This window comes from Schistocerca nitens, chromosome 3 (assembly GCF_023898315.1).
Source record: "Schistocerca nitens isolate TAMUIC-IGC-003100 chromosome 3, iqSchNite1.1, whole genome shotgun sequence".
NCBI classification, from domain to species: domain Eukaryota; kingdom Metazoa; phylum Arthropoda; class Insecta; order Orthoptera; family Acrididae; genus Schistocerca; species Schistocerca nitens.
The window spans coordinates 602513848-602528486 of record NC_064616.1 but is presented as its reverse complement, the minus strand read 5'-3'; the positions used below and the strand labels follow the sequence as shown (position 1 = coordinate 602528486).

Sequence of the window (14639 nt, the reverse complement as noted above, 5' to 3'; positions counted from 1 at the left end):
GGAAGCGGACTCCCGGTGGTAGTAGGGAGGAGGGGCGGCCTGCATACACTACATCAAAGGAGGCGTCGAAAAAATGTCATGGGCTGGATTAGCAGGCATGGAAGACAGATGGCTAGCATAACGACTCAGAAGGACTGCTCGCCGATTGGACAGCGGAGGTTCAGCAGTCTCAGCATAAAGGCTTTCCATAGGGCTGGTGTAAAAAGCTCCGACACTAAACGTAATCCACGGTGGTGGATAGAGTTGAGACGCCGAAGAATAGACGGCCGAGCAGAGGAGTAGACTATGCTTCCATAGTCCAATTTCGAGCGCACTAAGGCGCGATAGAGGCAGAGAAGGACCACTCGGTCTGCTCCCCAGGAGGTCCCATTCAGGACACGGAGGGTGTTGAGGGATCGCAGACAGCGAGCCGAAAGATAGGAAACGTGGGAGGACCAGCACAGTTTTCTGTCAAACATAAGACCCAAGAATTTAGCGACATCTGAAAACGGAAGGTTGACAGGTCCTAGATGTAAGGAGGGTGGAAGAAACTCCTTACGTCGCCAAAAATTAACACAAACGGTCTTACTGGGAGAAAAACGGAAGCCGGTTTCGATGATCCAAGAGTGGAGGCGATCGAGACATCCTTGAAGACGTCGTTCAAGAAGGCTGGTCCATTGAGAGCTGTAGTAGATCGCAAAATCGTCCACAAAGAGGGAGCCCGAGACATCAGGAAGGAGACAACCCGTAATTGGATTTATGGCAATGGCAAACAGCACAACACTCAGCACGGAGCACTGGGGTACCCCGTTTTCTTGGGAGAAAGTGCGGGAGAGGGTAGTGTTCACCCGCACCCTAAATGTGCGCTCTGCCATAAATTCGTGAAGAAAAAGGGGCAGCCGGCCTCGAAAGCCCCAAGAGAACAGTGTGCGGAGGATGCCTGTCCTCCAACAGGTATCGTATGCTCTCTCCAGATCAAAAAATATTGCTACCGTTTGGCGTTTCCGGAGAAAATTGTTCATGATATAAGTGGAGAGAGCAACAAGATGGTCAACTGCAGAACGATGCTTTCGGAATCCGCATTGGGCAGGTGTTAAAAGACTGCGGGATTCCAGCCACCACGCTAAACGGTAATTCACCATACGCTCCAAAACCTTACAGACACTACTCGTGAGAGAAATGGGGCGATAGCTAGAGGGGAAATGTTTGTCCTTTCCAGGTTTCTGAACAGGAACGACAACAGCTTCCCGCCATCTTCTGGGAAAAGCACTGTCGGTCCAAATTCGATTATAAAGGCGAAGGAGGTAACGCAGTCTATGGGTTGATAAATGCAGCAACATTTGGACGTGGATACCATCCGGTCCTGGGGCGGAGGAGCGAGTGGAAGAGAGTGCATGTTGGAGTACCCGCACGGAGAAAACAGTATTTTAGCTTTCGCGATTTTGAGAGGAGAAAGCAAGATGTCGCACTTCCGCTGCACGTTTCTTCGGGAGAAACGCTGGCGGGTAATTTGAAGAGCTCGAAATCTCAGCAAAGTGCTGACCCAATGAGTTAGAAATTGCGACGGGGTCCACTAATGTATCATGCGCGACAGTGAGCCGAGAGACCGGTGAGAAACTAGGCGCGCCTGAGAACCATCGAAGCCGACTCCAAACTTCCGAGGAGGGAGTGAAGGTGTTAAATGAGCTAATAAAGAATTTCCAGCTTGCCTTCTTGCTATCGCGGATGAGACCATGGCATCGCGCACGGAACTGCTTATAGTGGATACAGTTGGCCAAAGTAGGATGGTGGCGCAAAACGCGAAGAGCACGTCGCCGCTCACATATTGCGTCACGGCATACCCTTTTCCACCAAGGAACTGGGGGGCACTGGGGCAATTCGGAGGTGCGTGGTATTGAACGTTCCGCAGCTGTAAGAATAACGTCGGTAATATGTGTGACCTCATCGTCGACGCTGGGAAAGTGACTGTCATGGAATGTCGCTAGAGACGAAAAAAGTGTCCAATCGGCTTGGGCAAACTTCCAGCGTCGCGGGCGCATATATGGCAGTTGAGGCTGCAGTCTAAGGACACATGGAAAGTGGTCACTCGAGTGTGTATCATCAAGGGCGAACCATTCGAAGCCCCGAGCTAGCGGAACAGTACCGACCGCAAGGTCCAAATGAGATAAATTTGTCGTGGAGGCAGACAAAAATGTGGGGACCCCAGTGTTGAGGCAAACTAGATCCGCTTGGTGGAAGAAGTCTAGCAATAGTGAGCCACGTGGACAAGGATGTGGAGATCCCCAAAGCGGGTGGTGGGCATTGAAGTCCCCAACCAGGAAATAGGGGGGTGGAAGCTGACCAAGAAGATGAAGGAGATCAGCTCGTGCCATTGGTGTGGACGATGGAATGTATACAGTACAAAGAGAGAACGTGTATCCAGAAAGACGGACGGTGACATCTTGGAAGGAAGTGTTTAAGGGGATTGGGTGATAATGGAGAGTATCATGGAGAAGAACCATGATTCCTCCATGGGCTGGAGTGCCTTCAACAGAGGGGAGATCATATCGGACGGACTGAAAATGAGGGAGAACAAAGCGGTCATGGGGACGCAGCTTTATTTCCTGAAGACACAAGATGACCGGCGAGTAGGATCGTGAGATGATCGACAATTCATCCCGATTGGCTCGAATGCCGCAGATATTCCAGTGGATAATGGACATAGGGTGAACAGAAAATGGAGGAATGTGACCAAGGTTGCCGTCAACTCAACGACTGCTCAGAGCTTCCGACCGACAGCATGGAATTGCATTCAGCCGAAGGCAGAAGATCCTGATCCATAGGTTGTTCAGGAGCAGCTCCTGCCACCAGCGATCGGCCGGTTGATTTGATCGGCCACCAGCAGTGCGCCTCGGCGACACAGAAGACGGCCGAGGGCGATTTCCGCCAGGTGGTGCTGTAGATGGGACACGCCTTGGCGGAGAAGGAGATGAACTGGGTTTCTTATTAGCCTTCTTGGAAACATGATGTTTAGATGAAGGAGGAACCGATGGTTGTGAAGTTGGGGTACATAAAAAATCTTCACGAGTATGCTCTTACTTCGAAATCTTGGTATCTGACTTTTGGGCTCGAGATTTAGCAGAACCCGATGAAGGGTGAGCCATAGAGTGGGCAGGCGAAAGTGGTGAGGTTGAACGGGCGATCTTTGCGCTGGCCGATCTGACGACCGTGGTACTAAAGGTGAGGTCGCAAGTCTGCGTGGCCGCCTCCTTTGTTGGCCGAGGAGAAGCAAGGACAGTGCTGTATTTTCCTGTCTGAGGCACGGTGGGCTGTCGACTGGCGAATAATTTTCGAGCAGCAAAGGTCGACACCTTTTCCTTCACTCTGATTTCCTGGATGAGCTTTTCGTTCTTAAAAACGGGGCAATCACGAGAGGAAGCAGCGTGGTCACCCATACAGTTGATGCAGCGAGGGGATGGAGGTGGACAAGCACCCTCATGGGCATCCTTGCCACACGTAACACATTTGGCCGGATTGGAACAGGACTGGCTGGTGTGATTGAACCGCTGACAGCGATAGCAACGCGTAGGGTTTGGGACGTAAGGGCGAACGGAAATTATCTCATAGCCTGCTTTGATTTTCAATGGGAGTTGAACTTTGTCAAATGTCAAGAAGACAGTGCGGGTTGGAATGATGTTCGTGTCAACCCTTTTCATAACTCTATGAACAGCCGTTACGCCCTGGTCAGACAGGTAGTGCTGAATTTCCTCGTCAGACAATCCATCGAGGGAGCGTGTATAAACGACTCCAAGCGAGGAATTTAAAGTGCGGTGCGCTTCAACCCGGACAGGGAAGGTGTGTAGCAGTGAAGTACGCAGCAATTTTTGTGCCTGGAGGGCACTGACTGTTTCTAACAACAAGGTGCCATTCCGTAATCTGGAACAAGACTTTACAGGACCTGAAATTGCGTCGACACCTTTCTGAATAATGAAAGGGTTGACCGTGGAGAAGTCGTGACCTTCGTCAGACCGAGAAACAACAAGGAACTGTGGCAACGATGGAAGAACTGTCTGTGGCTGGGACTCAGTGAACTTACGCTTGTGAGCAGACATAGTGGAAGATGAGGAAACCATTGCGGAAGAATCCCCCATGATTACCGGCGTCTCCGATGGCGCGCTCCTCTCTTGTGGGGGCCCTCTCTGAGGGCACTCCCGCCTTAGGTGATTGTTCACACCTCAGGTCACACCTCCCGACAAACGGACGCAGGTACCAATCGGCACTTTCGGAAGGTATCAGCTCGGGTAATCACCCCTCCCTGGGCCTGGCCGTTACCAGGGGGTACGTACGTGTCCTACCTGTCTACCCGGGGCGGGCAATTACGCGTTACCCCGTCACCAGCTACGCACAAAAATGTGTGGGTCGGCCTTCAGACACGCACAGGGAGGAAGAAAGAGAAAGGGAAAGAGAAAGAGAAAGGAAAGAGGAGAGGTCTCAAACGCCGCAGCGGAGAAAAGGGTAAAGAGAAGAGGTAAGGAAAAGAGGACAAAGGAAGGATGAAGACATACAAGCAGAGAAGGCGAAGAATGCGGTACATTTACGAGCGTCCGTCTCCGGACGTAGGCACAAACCATACTCCCAGAGGGGGAGAAAGGGAAGGAAAGAGCCAGAGGTGAGGGGATGAGGGGCGAAGATGGGGGAGAGGGCAGGATGCGGAAAAGGAAGGTATGCAGCCCGGAAAGGAAGGAGGGCCACATTAGCTCGGGGTCCCGTGCTCGCTACGCATGTATCCACGAGAGTGTTGTGGACCCCCTGGGGGGGGGGGGGGTGAATCAGTTACTGAAAGAAGCAATAAGGTTGCTTGCCTCGTCTACAAACTTTTATGCCAAGTCTGCTTTTCCTTCAAACACAACAACAATCACAGAGGAATTTTGTTTACATAGTCAAATTGACAATTTGAAGACTTGCTGCAGGTTACTGCTGAATTAGAAATAAATAGCCTGGTAATAAATTATCATGTTCATATGTATAATGCAAATTGTTGCTAACATGCTTCACTTTAAACAACTTCGGTTGTTCTTTTCCACGTATGTAGTATTTAATAGGCATAAAGCACAAACTGTTAAAGACTATTAAGGTAATCTGCAATGGGCAACTTCCAGGTGGACTATAAATTTACTGAAGTTTGATGTACAATTCAGTTCCCTTTTTATTTAGAGTCATCAAAATACTTTGTCAATATTAGGAGAACTGCATAAGGCTCTCAATTCGCTCTTTAGTTACATTTTATTAGTTCACTCACTGCTTGCAACCCAAAACATGATGAATATAATTTCGGATTCTTTTGACAGTAACTATGTTCCCTCTGTATTTTTTCCACAGGACATGACAAATACCAAACCAAATAGTTATACTGTTAGTTCACTACCCTGGGGGGAGTTCATCTAAAGACGAAAAGAGGGCAACAGCTTAACAAATTATTGGATTTGACTTATCAAACACACTTAGGGTCCCACACTTTTAGGGTCAAACTAGACAGAATCCTAAACTGATTTCTTCAGTTTAACTGAAATAAGGAATAACTCAGATGAACTACTTAAGCTCATGGTACCTGTAAAGTGGCAACTTTTCTCAGTGGATGCATTACACTATAATCCACCAACAGAACTTTAATTTAAAATTATTTGGTGTTGTGTTGGCATAAGCTGTCACCAGCACACCAGTCGGCAAATATGTAGCAAGAAGATCGATAGCAGGTGCTGTATCATGCGCATCTATCAGGAGAGGGGCCACAGACATACTCACAAGCAACGTGCCGCTGAAGCCCTCTCAACTGCAAGTATTTAGATTGCCGCCGCTGACCAGAGGGCTCAGTCACCGGTCAGTCTCTGTCACTAGCGCAGTCACTCAGTCACTTGCTCAGCCACTAATGCACCAACTCACACTCCAGTTTGGTGTCCATCATTCACTGCATTGCAGGACTTGCACTTCACCAGCAGTGAGGCCAACGTGGACTAATATTGAAGAGCTTGTACCACAACACATGGACATTGTTAAAGTTATGTAGCAGCTACCTGTTTCAGTAAATAATGAACTCGTTAATACATGCGGTGCAGGTTTGTTGCTGAAAGAGGATCCCAGCCAACAAATGACATCCTCTCTCAAGATTCCTATGGTACAAGACCCTACAGTGCCAACGAAGATTCAACAGTGGCAATTAGGATAATTCAGTGCAGATCGAAGATAATCAACTTTGATGAAGATTTTGCTTGCTTCTCATGTGTTTTAGCCTGCAGCTATTTGCTGATTTTTTGTTGTGTTCTTGCATGTATTCCAGGAGGGGAGCTGCACAACTAATCCAATTTCTCTTTTCAGAGGCCTTGCTTGCTTTTTGATGTAACATTTGTGTAAACTATGGCTACCCTACCCCGTCCACCACCTGCCACTGTGCCTTAGTCACAGATGGCCAATGTGATTGAGCTAACACAGGCTTTTCAGTTTCAGAACCAACAAATTGCTGCCTTGCTGATGACAGTACAACAACTTCTGGCTGCACAACCAACCAACCCAACAAGTGCCGCCAACCAGCGTAACACCATTCCACACCCATTGTCAAGTTCATTGCATTCAAGGTACTGTAAAGCTACAATACTTTCTTTTGACTGCGGGCCCCCAGTGTTCAGGTTAATACAAAAAACTCTTCCCAATCGCATCTCCCGTGAAACTCAGCTATGACAAAGTAATCTCTGCATTAAACAAGTACTATGACCAGCAAGTTCAATTGGCTGCAGCCAGAAATCAGTTCGTTTGCTTGCAGAAAAATCTGGAACAGAACAGACACTGTACATCAGTAGTACACAGAATTAACGAGTATGACTAGGAAGTGTAAATACAAGTGTAGTTGTGGCAGCTTTTACAGTGATTTAATGCTCTGCAATGCGATAACGTTCAATGTCTCAGATACCAGAATACAGCAAAAATCAGATCTTAAAGTACTCTGATCCATCACTTCCCCAAGTATTGCAAATATTAGAGCAATATGATTTAAGTGCCACAGCAGCCGGTAAGTTTGTCCGGGCCACAATTTGTCAGGTCAAGTCGCTCCTTGCTCACGACCGCCCCCAAGCAGCCACAACAATGAACGCGTACACAGCCATGTAGACAGGTAAACAGGACTGTGAATTTAGTGAAGTCTTGCCCTGGATGTTTTGCTCGCCAGAAGAGACAGGATTGCCCATCACGTAATGCAACGCATTACAAAAACTAAAAAAAAAACTACTCCTGAACAGGCCATGAAGGCCCAAACGGTACAGACCGGCCGCTGTGTCATCCTCAGCCCACAGGCATCACTGGATGCGGATGTGGAGGAGCATGTGGTCAGCACACCGCTCTCCCGGCCATATGGGAGTTACCTAACCTAACCTATCCAAGACCGGAGTCACTACTTCTCAATCAAGTAGCTCCTCAGTTTGCCTCACAAGGGCTGAGTGCACCCAGCTTGCAAACAGCACTGGGCAGACCGGATGGTCATCCATCCAAGTGCTAGCTCAGCTCGACAGCGCTTAACTTCGGTGATCTGACGGGAACCGGTGTTACCACTGCGGCAAGGCCGTTGGCCACAACGCATTACACATGTGGAAAAAAAATGCCATGTCCAAGCAGTTTGTTTGCAATGGCACAACACCAATTTTGCCTGCTCCCAGAAAAAACAGGCTCGTGCACATGCAGTGAATGCTGCATTTTCAAAACCTACAACAGGTTTTGACAGAAGTAAAATTAAGGTTGTGCCACCACCTAACCTTAGTGCAGTGCAACAACATTATAACAAACTATTTGTCTCATTACGCATTGCTGGCCATTATGCTAACTTTCAGTTAGACACAGGCACCTCAGTAACTTTGCTTAATTGTGCCACGCACGAGAAGATAGGCTCACCACCACGCCTTTCTCAATCTAGCAAGCACCTCACTGCTTACAACAGACAGGAGATTTCAGTCCTTTGACAGTGTAGTAAGACAATGTACTTTCAGTATTAGCTTTTGCACCAAGAGACGGTGTCATTAGCTTGCTTAAAGAATTCCTGAACTATTTTCCGAAGGAATGGGTCCTTTATGAGAAAGTAGCAAGTGGGCATGTCCTCATTTTGTTGCCTACAACTTCTGGTCGCATTCGAGTTGACTACAAGTCTACAGTCAACCCACAGACAGCTGTTGACACCTGTTACCTCACCCTGAGGAACTCCTGGATACGCTTGGTGCGCAACATTACTTTTCTAAGATAGATTTGCATTTTGCTTACTTGCAAATTCCACTGAATGAAGAATCATGGAAAGTGAGTATTGTAAATACACACTTAAGGACTGTTCAAGTATTTGCGTTTGCCCTTCGGCAGTGCTTCCGCACTCACCATTTTTCAATGTTACTTGGAACAGCTGACTGCAAAAGTGCCATTTTGTTGAAACTACCTTAATGATATTGTCATCTCAGGTCATATACTAGAGGAACACATTGCCAATTTGCATACTCTTTTTCAAGTATTGTCAGAAGCAGGACTCTACTGTCATCTAGAAAAGTGTGAAGGTTTTCAAACTGAACTACAGTACTCAAGTCATGTGATAAGCAGTCTGGATGTGCAACACCTCCAGAGTCATTTGCTTACAATCCGTGACCTGCCCGTTCCTCGTGATTTGTCTGAACTGCAGTCAGTAGTAGGCAAGATGGATGACTACATTCGGTTCATACCCAATGCCTCAGATCGCAAGATTGCTTGCATCGCAAAAATGTACTTTTTGTGTGGACTGAAAGACATTTCAGAAACTCTAAAATGCATTACACAGTGACAGACATTTAGCGTATTTTGACCCTACCAAGCGAATTCTCTTGCAAGTCAACGCTTTGTCCTCCAGTATCAGCACTGTGCTTCCACACAGAAAAGGTGCTAAAGAGTGTTTTTGTTTTTGCCTCAAAGTTGTTAACTTTAACGCAGTGCAGTTGTTCTCAAACCGAAGAAGCTTCTCTTGCTACTGTGTATGGTGTCACAAAATTCTGTCACTATTTGTATGGTTGCAAGTGCTATTTAGTGACAAATCACAAGCCTTTGCAGTCCTTGTTTCATCTGTGAAATCCGGTTCCTATATGCACTGCTTAAAAACTGCAATTATCAGTTTTTTTGTTGTTTTTGAAGTATCAGTTTTTTTGTTGTTTTTGAAGTATCAGTTTTGTTGTTGTTTTTGAAGTATCAGTTTTGTTGTTGTTTTTGAAGTATCAGTTTTGTTGTTGTTTTTGAAGTATCAGTTTTGTTGTTGTTCTTGAAGTATCAGTTTTGTTGTTGTTCTTGAAGTATCAGTTTTGTTGTTGTTCTTGAAGTATCAGTTTTGTTGTTGTTCTTGAAGTATCAGTTTTGTTGTTGTTCTTGAAGTATCAGTTTTGTTGTTGTTCTTGAAGTATCAGTTTTGTTGTTGTTTTTGAAGTATCAGTTTTGTTGTTGTTTTTGAAGTATCAGTTTTTTTGTTGTTTTTGAAGTATCAGTTTTTTTGTTGTTTTTGAAGTATCAGTTTTTTTGTTGTTTTTGAAGTATCAGTTTTTTTGTTGTTTTTGAAGTATCAGTTTTTTTGTTGTTTTTGAAGTATCAGTTTTGTTGTTGTTTTTGAAGTATCAGTTTTGTTGTTGTTTTTGAAGTATCAGTTTTGTTGTTGTTTTTGAAGTATCAGTTTTGTTGTTGTTTTTGAAGTATCAGTTTTGTTGTTGTTTTTGAAGTATCAGTTTTGTTGTTGTTTTTGAAGTATCAGTTTTGTTGTTGTTTTTGAAGTATCAGTTTTGTTGTTGTTTTTGAAGTATCAGTTTTGTTGTTGTTTTTGAAGTATCAGTTTTGTTGTTGTTTTTGAAGTATCAGTTTTGTTGTTGTTTTTGAAGTATCAGTTTTGTTGTTGTTTTTGAAGTATCAGTTTTGTTGTTGTTTTTGAAGTATCAGTTTTGTTGTTGTTTTTGAAGTATCAGTTTTGTTGTTGTTTTTGAAGTATCAGTTTTGTTGTTGTTTTTGAAGTATCAGTTTTGTTGTTGTTTTTGAAGTATCAGTTTTGTTGTTGTTTTTGAAGTATCAGTTTTGTTGTTGTTTTTGAAGTATCAGTTTTGTTGTTGTTTTTGAAGTATCAGTTTTGTTGTTGTTTTTGAAGTATCAGTTTTGTTGTTGTTTTTGAAGTATCAGTTTTGTTGTTGTTTTTGAAGTATCAGTTTTGTTGTTTTTGAAGTATCAGTATGAAATTGTGTACAGACCTATGGCAAAGCATAGCAATGCAGACACCCTATCTTGCCATCCGATTAGCCCAGACTGATTTTGATGCATCTGCGACAGCTTGTTGCAAATCAATGTGCAGGACTCTGAATAGCTGTAATCTTTTCTCTTGCACTCCAGAAAAATATCACAGGCCACAGAAGCAGACAGATTTCAATATTTTGTTCCATTACATTCAGACATCTTGGCCTCGTTCATTGAATAGTATCCAGAACTCAGTTGTGAGCCAGCATTTTCCACGTCAGCATTACCTTACAATTCAACAGGGTTTGATTCTAGTTCAAAATGACACTGGACAATCGCGTGTGCTTATTCCCAAAGTGTTACAAAAGAATGTGTTGCAATTGCTCCACCATAGACATTTGGGAATTGTTTGCACACTACTAAGCAGGGTATGAACACTCACAGGAACAGATGAGGTCAGTGTAGTGCATGCACAGAAAAGCAATCCTGCTCAGTCACAGATATTCTCAGCTTGGTCTGACTCATTCGCCATGGCAACGAGTGCACACACACTTTGCAGGACCATTTTGGGACACTCATTGGCTCATAGCAGTAGACTCTTATCAAGTTCCCACTTTCGATGCCTGTGGCTTCTACCACATCACTTAGCACCACCAAGCTTTTTCTCCTCATTTTGCATAGGTGGTTTGCCAGAAGTACTTGTGTCTGACAACAGACCACCGTCACTTCACGTGATTTTGAACAGTTTTGTGAACGAAATGGCATTCGTCATCTAACAAGTGCTCAGTTTCACCACTGGTCTAATGTAGAAGAAGAATGCTTCGTATGCACTTTCAAACAACAAATGGTTAAGCTATGCACCACCCATACATGGGAACAGTAGCTGCATCTCTCTCTCTCTCTCTCTCTCTCTCTCTCTCTCTCTCTCTCTCTCTCTCTCTCCCTCCCCCCCCCCTCCCCCTCTCCTATTGCTCCCACCCATGAGACAGACCATCATCTGGACTGCATGACTGCTGACATCTGATACTGTTACTCTTGCTACACGCAGCGCAGCATCTGGCACCGCCAATGGTCCATAAGTATTGCTTTGCACCGCACGATCATTCATTTATGGTTTATGGGCAACTGTGGGCACTGGGAAACAGATGTGATGGAATGTATTTGCTCTTATGTATTAGACTGCAGGTCCCGATGGTTTGAAGCGCAACCATTAGCACCATATTCGTGCTTGTCATTTGCCTGATGATTCAGGGAGGTGGGACATATTTCCCTGCACCACTCCTTCTACCCTCTGGCATTATAAGTTCTCGTTTGGTTACAGTTGTGGCCGACTGAAGTGATATAATGTCTGCATAATACTTCCAGCTTCTGGAAAAGCAGAAGGCACACATGGAACTTCCCGGTAGACTAAAAATGTTTGCCAGGCAGGACTTGCCTGTGGAAGGCAAAGGTCCCTGGTCCTGATCCAGCACACAGTTTGTATCAGGAATTTTCAAATCCGAACACACAACACTGCAGAGCAAATATTCTCTCCCCTTAAATGTTGTTTGTAAACAAAAGTCATCTTATGTACTGAAGTATTTAATAAAGATCCTGACTGTAGCAATTATATGCACTTATCACAAGAAAAGGGACAGTATGACACAAATAAAACTTGCAACACTGAATGGCTGAATTTACTTGGCATTTATTGAAATGAACTGTGATACGAAACATTTTGAATGATGAAGTCATTCACTTTCACTTCTTTTCCACACAGGTGTGCATACACACACCACTCGTCACATGTAGCTGAATTTATGATATACTCTACAGTAATTTGAACATTATCAAGCACCCAGACGATGACTTTCCTGTCAGTATGCTTCCCATTCATTCAGCTTTGAAGTCAACAGCACACTATTTCTCAGCTGACTTTTTCACTTTAACTTTGGTATACAATGTATTCTCTCTCATACTTTAATCACAAGAGAGACAACTCACACTTTGATGTCAAACTTTGTGGGAGATTTTTTCAGTTCAACCCTTACAGTAATGTGTGCAGTAGGAGACTTAGTGGATGATTTCGAAGCACTTTTCCCTATGAACCACTTCCCTAAGTTCACCGAACTGTCAGTCCAAGATAATCTGTCAGTTTTTCCCTGACAAACTCATTCTTGGAGCCAAGACACTACTACACATTGTGACCCTCTTCATGTAATTCACAATCTGCCAGCATTTACCACACATTAGGTTGTCAATCCATGACATACCACAGTAAAATAATTCACACCGATTAGGTGCTGCATCGAAGTGTTTTCTAATAGAAGATCTGGGATGAAAACTGACCATTACTCACCACGAGTTTTCAGCAATTTGTTTGAACGATTCCTGGAAAACTGTGAGCTTGCCAATTTAAGCATGCTTTGTCCTGCATACATAGCTGCTCTTAGTGAAGATTTTAAGACGGAGATGAAAAATTCTTTCTGCCCCCTTTCAATGTTGGCACATTCAATCAACCTTTTCAGCATCACTATGTAGCAACAATTAACTTCTAGCAGCATCACCAAGCAATGAAGGCGACAATGTCAGTCAGGAACTATCTAGCCTCTTGTCCATCTTTTAAGACATCTTTTGGGAACATTGTTATGTATGAACCACAGCTTTAGCTCTCACATTTAATTGATTTTTGTTGCGAGATAAATAAAACAATAGTTATTTATGTACATCATAACACACATTACTCAAAATACAAACAAAGTACGTTGATTTTTTCCTGTAAGTTATTTACACTACTACCATTAAAGCAGACTATTGAAAAGATGGTGCTGTCATAGATTGCGGTAAAATGTTTTTAAGTATGATTATCAAAAATTTTGGATTTGAATTCAAGGTGTTCCTTCAGAAAAGAATTTTATTTTTAAAGTCACAAGAGTAGTCTACTTTTTAGTTAAGCATGTTATACAAAATTTCAGCTCACTATCTTTAATAGTTTTTAGCCAAAGGGTACCAGTACATGAAATAATTTAACTTTTGGGATATTCAAGTCGAAGTTAAAACTGGCTTTCTCTATTAAACTTTCACGGCACTAATGCATCCCAGGTACATATTTATCTTGTTTCCTGTGGTGTTCCTCCTCCCTGCTCTTGTTCACACTACTAGTTCTTATTCTTGCTTCCTTGGTGGCTACCAACACTGATGTTTCTGCTTCAGAGAGTCTCCTTTGGTCAATGGCTCTTAGATTGGTTTGTTTGTTTAAAAGGGAGGGTGCAAAGTGGCCAAACTGCTTGGCCATCAGTCCCTTGTTCCTGTTACAACAATCCCACAAGGGAAAGAATAAAAGTACTTGATGTACAGCACAATACTGGAAGGAAGGAAAAAACGATAGAAAGGCAACGTATAATACAAGGAACAAAAGAGGACGAGAGAGATGCAAGAAACAGGTAGAAGAGATTAAAACAAGAAAGCAGGGTACCATGGCTAGCTGACTGACTGACCAAGAGAACAAAAAGGAGAAGCCAGCCAATGTGCAACACATTAAAACTTCCAGCCTAAAAGCTCAGTAGAGTGGAGTACACAGAGGGACAAAGAACATGTGCTAAAACTTAGATAGAATGATAAAACCCACCCTCACATATAAAACTTAATATAAATCAGCCAATGAGGCGTTGTCAGCTAAAATTAATGGCAACAAGTCCGGTAACCGAAGAGTTCATCACAGGGTAGCCAAAGAAGGGCAGCACAAAAGAATATGGGCCACTGTCAACAGAGTGCCGCACGAGGTGGGTCTTCACGGCGCAAGGGGTAACCGTAGGTGACCCAAGCGTGGCCAATGCAGAGCCGACAGAATCACCGAGACCCTGCGAGAGACACGCATAGAATACTTTCACACATTCATAGTCTCCTTAACAACACAGTTTGTTGGGCATACTGTTACGCCATTCTGTCTCCCAATGCCGAAGACCCTTGCAGCATAATAATGAGTGCAGGTCAGTTAAGGAATGCCGATACCGTAAGCGGTTTCAGTGTAGCCTGTTTGGCCAACCTGTCAGCAAGTTCACTGCCTGGGATGCCAATGTATCCTGGGGTCCAAACAATCACCACTGAATGACTGGACCTTTAGAGGGCATAGAGGGACACTATCGAAGGATGGCGAGGGTACCACTGATCGGTAGCTCAAGGGTGCTCAAGGAGTCACTACAGAGAAGAAATAACTGCCACGGCAGGAACGGATGTGCGTAAGAGCACGAGATATGGCAACCAGCTCTGCAGTGAAAACACTGCCACCACCGGGCAAGAAATGCTGTTCAATATGGCCTCTGTGAACATAGGCAAAGCCACCATGACCATCGGCCATCGAGCCATCTGTGTAAACCACTTCAGAGCCCCGAAACAAGTCAAGAATCTAGATGAAGTGACAACGGAGAGCTGCAGGGTTAACCGAATCCTTA

The 14639-nt window shown here is 44.4% G+C and overlaps 1 protein-coding gene and 1 pseudogene across 1 annotated transcript in view; both read right to left on the bottom strand.

Annotated features, from left to right (window-relative positions):
* The window catches only part of LOC126248533 (plasminogen activator inhibitor 1 RNA-binding protein-like), an 84368-nt gene that overhangs the window by 7654 nt on the left and 62075 nt on the right, over positions 1–14639 (bottom strand). The gene's annotated exons all lie outside the window — the stretch shown is intronic.
* LOC126249955 (5S ribosomal RNA) lies at positions 7455–7572 on the bottom strand (annotated as a pseudogene).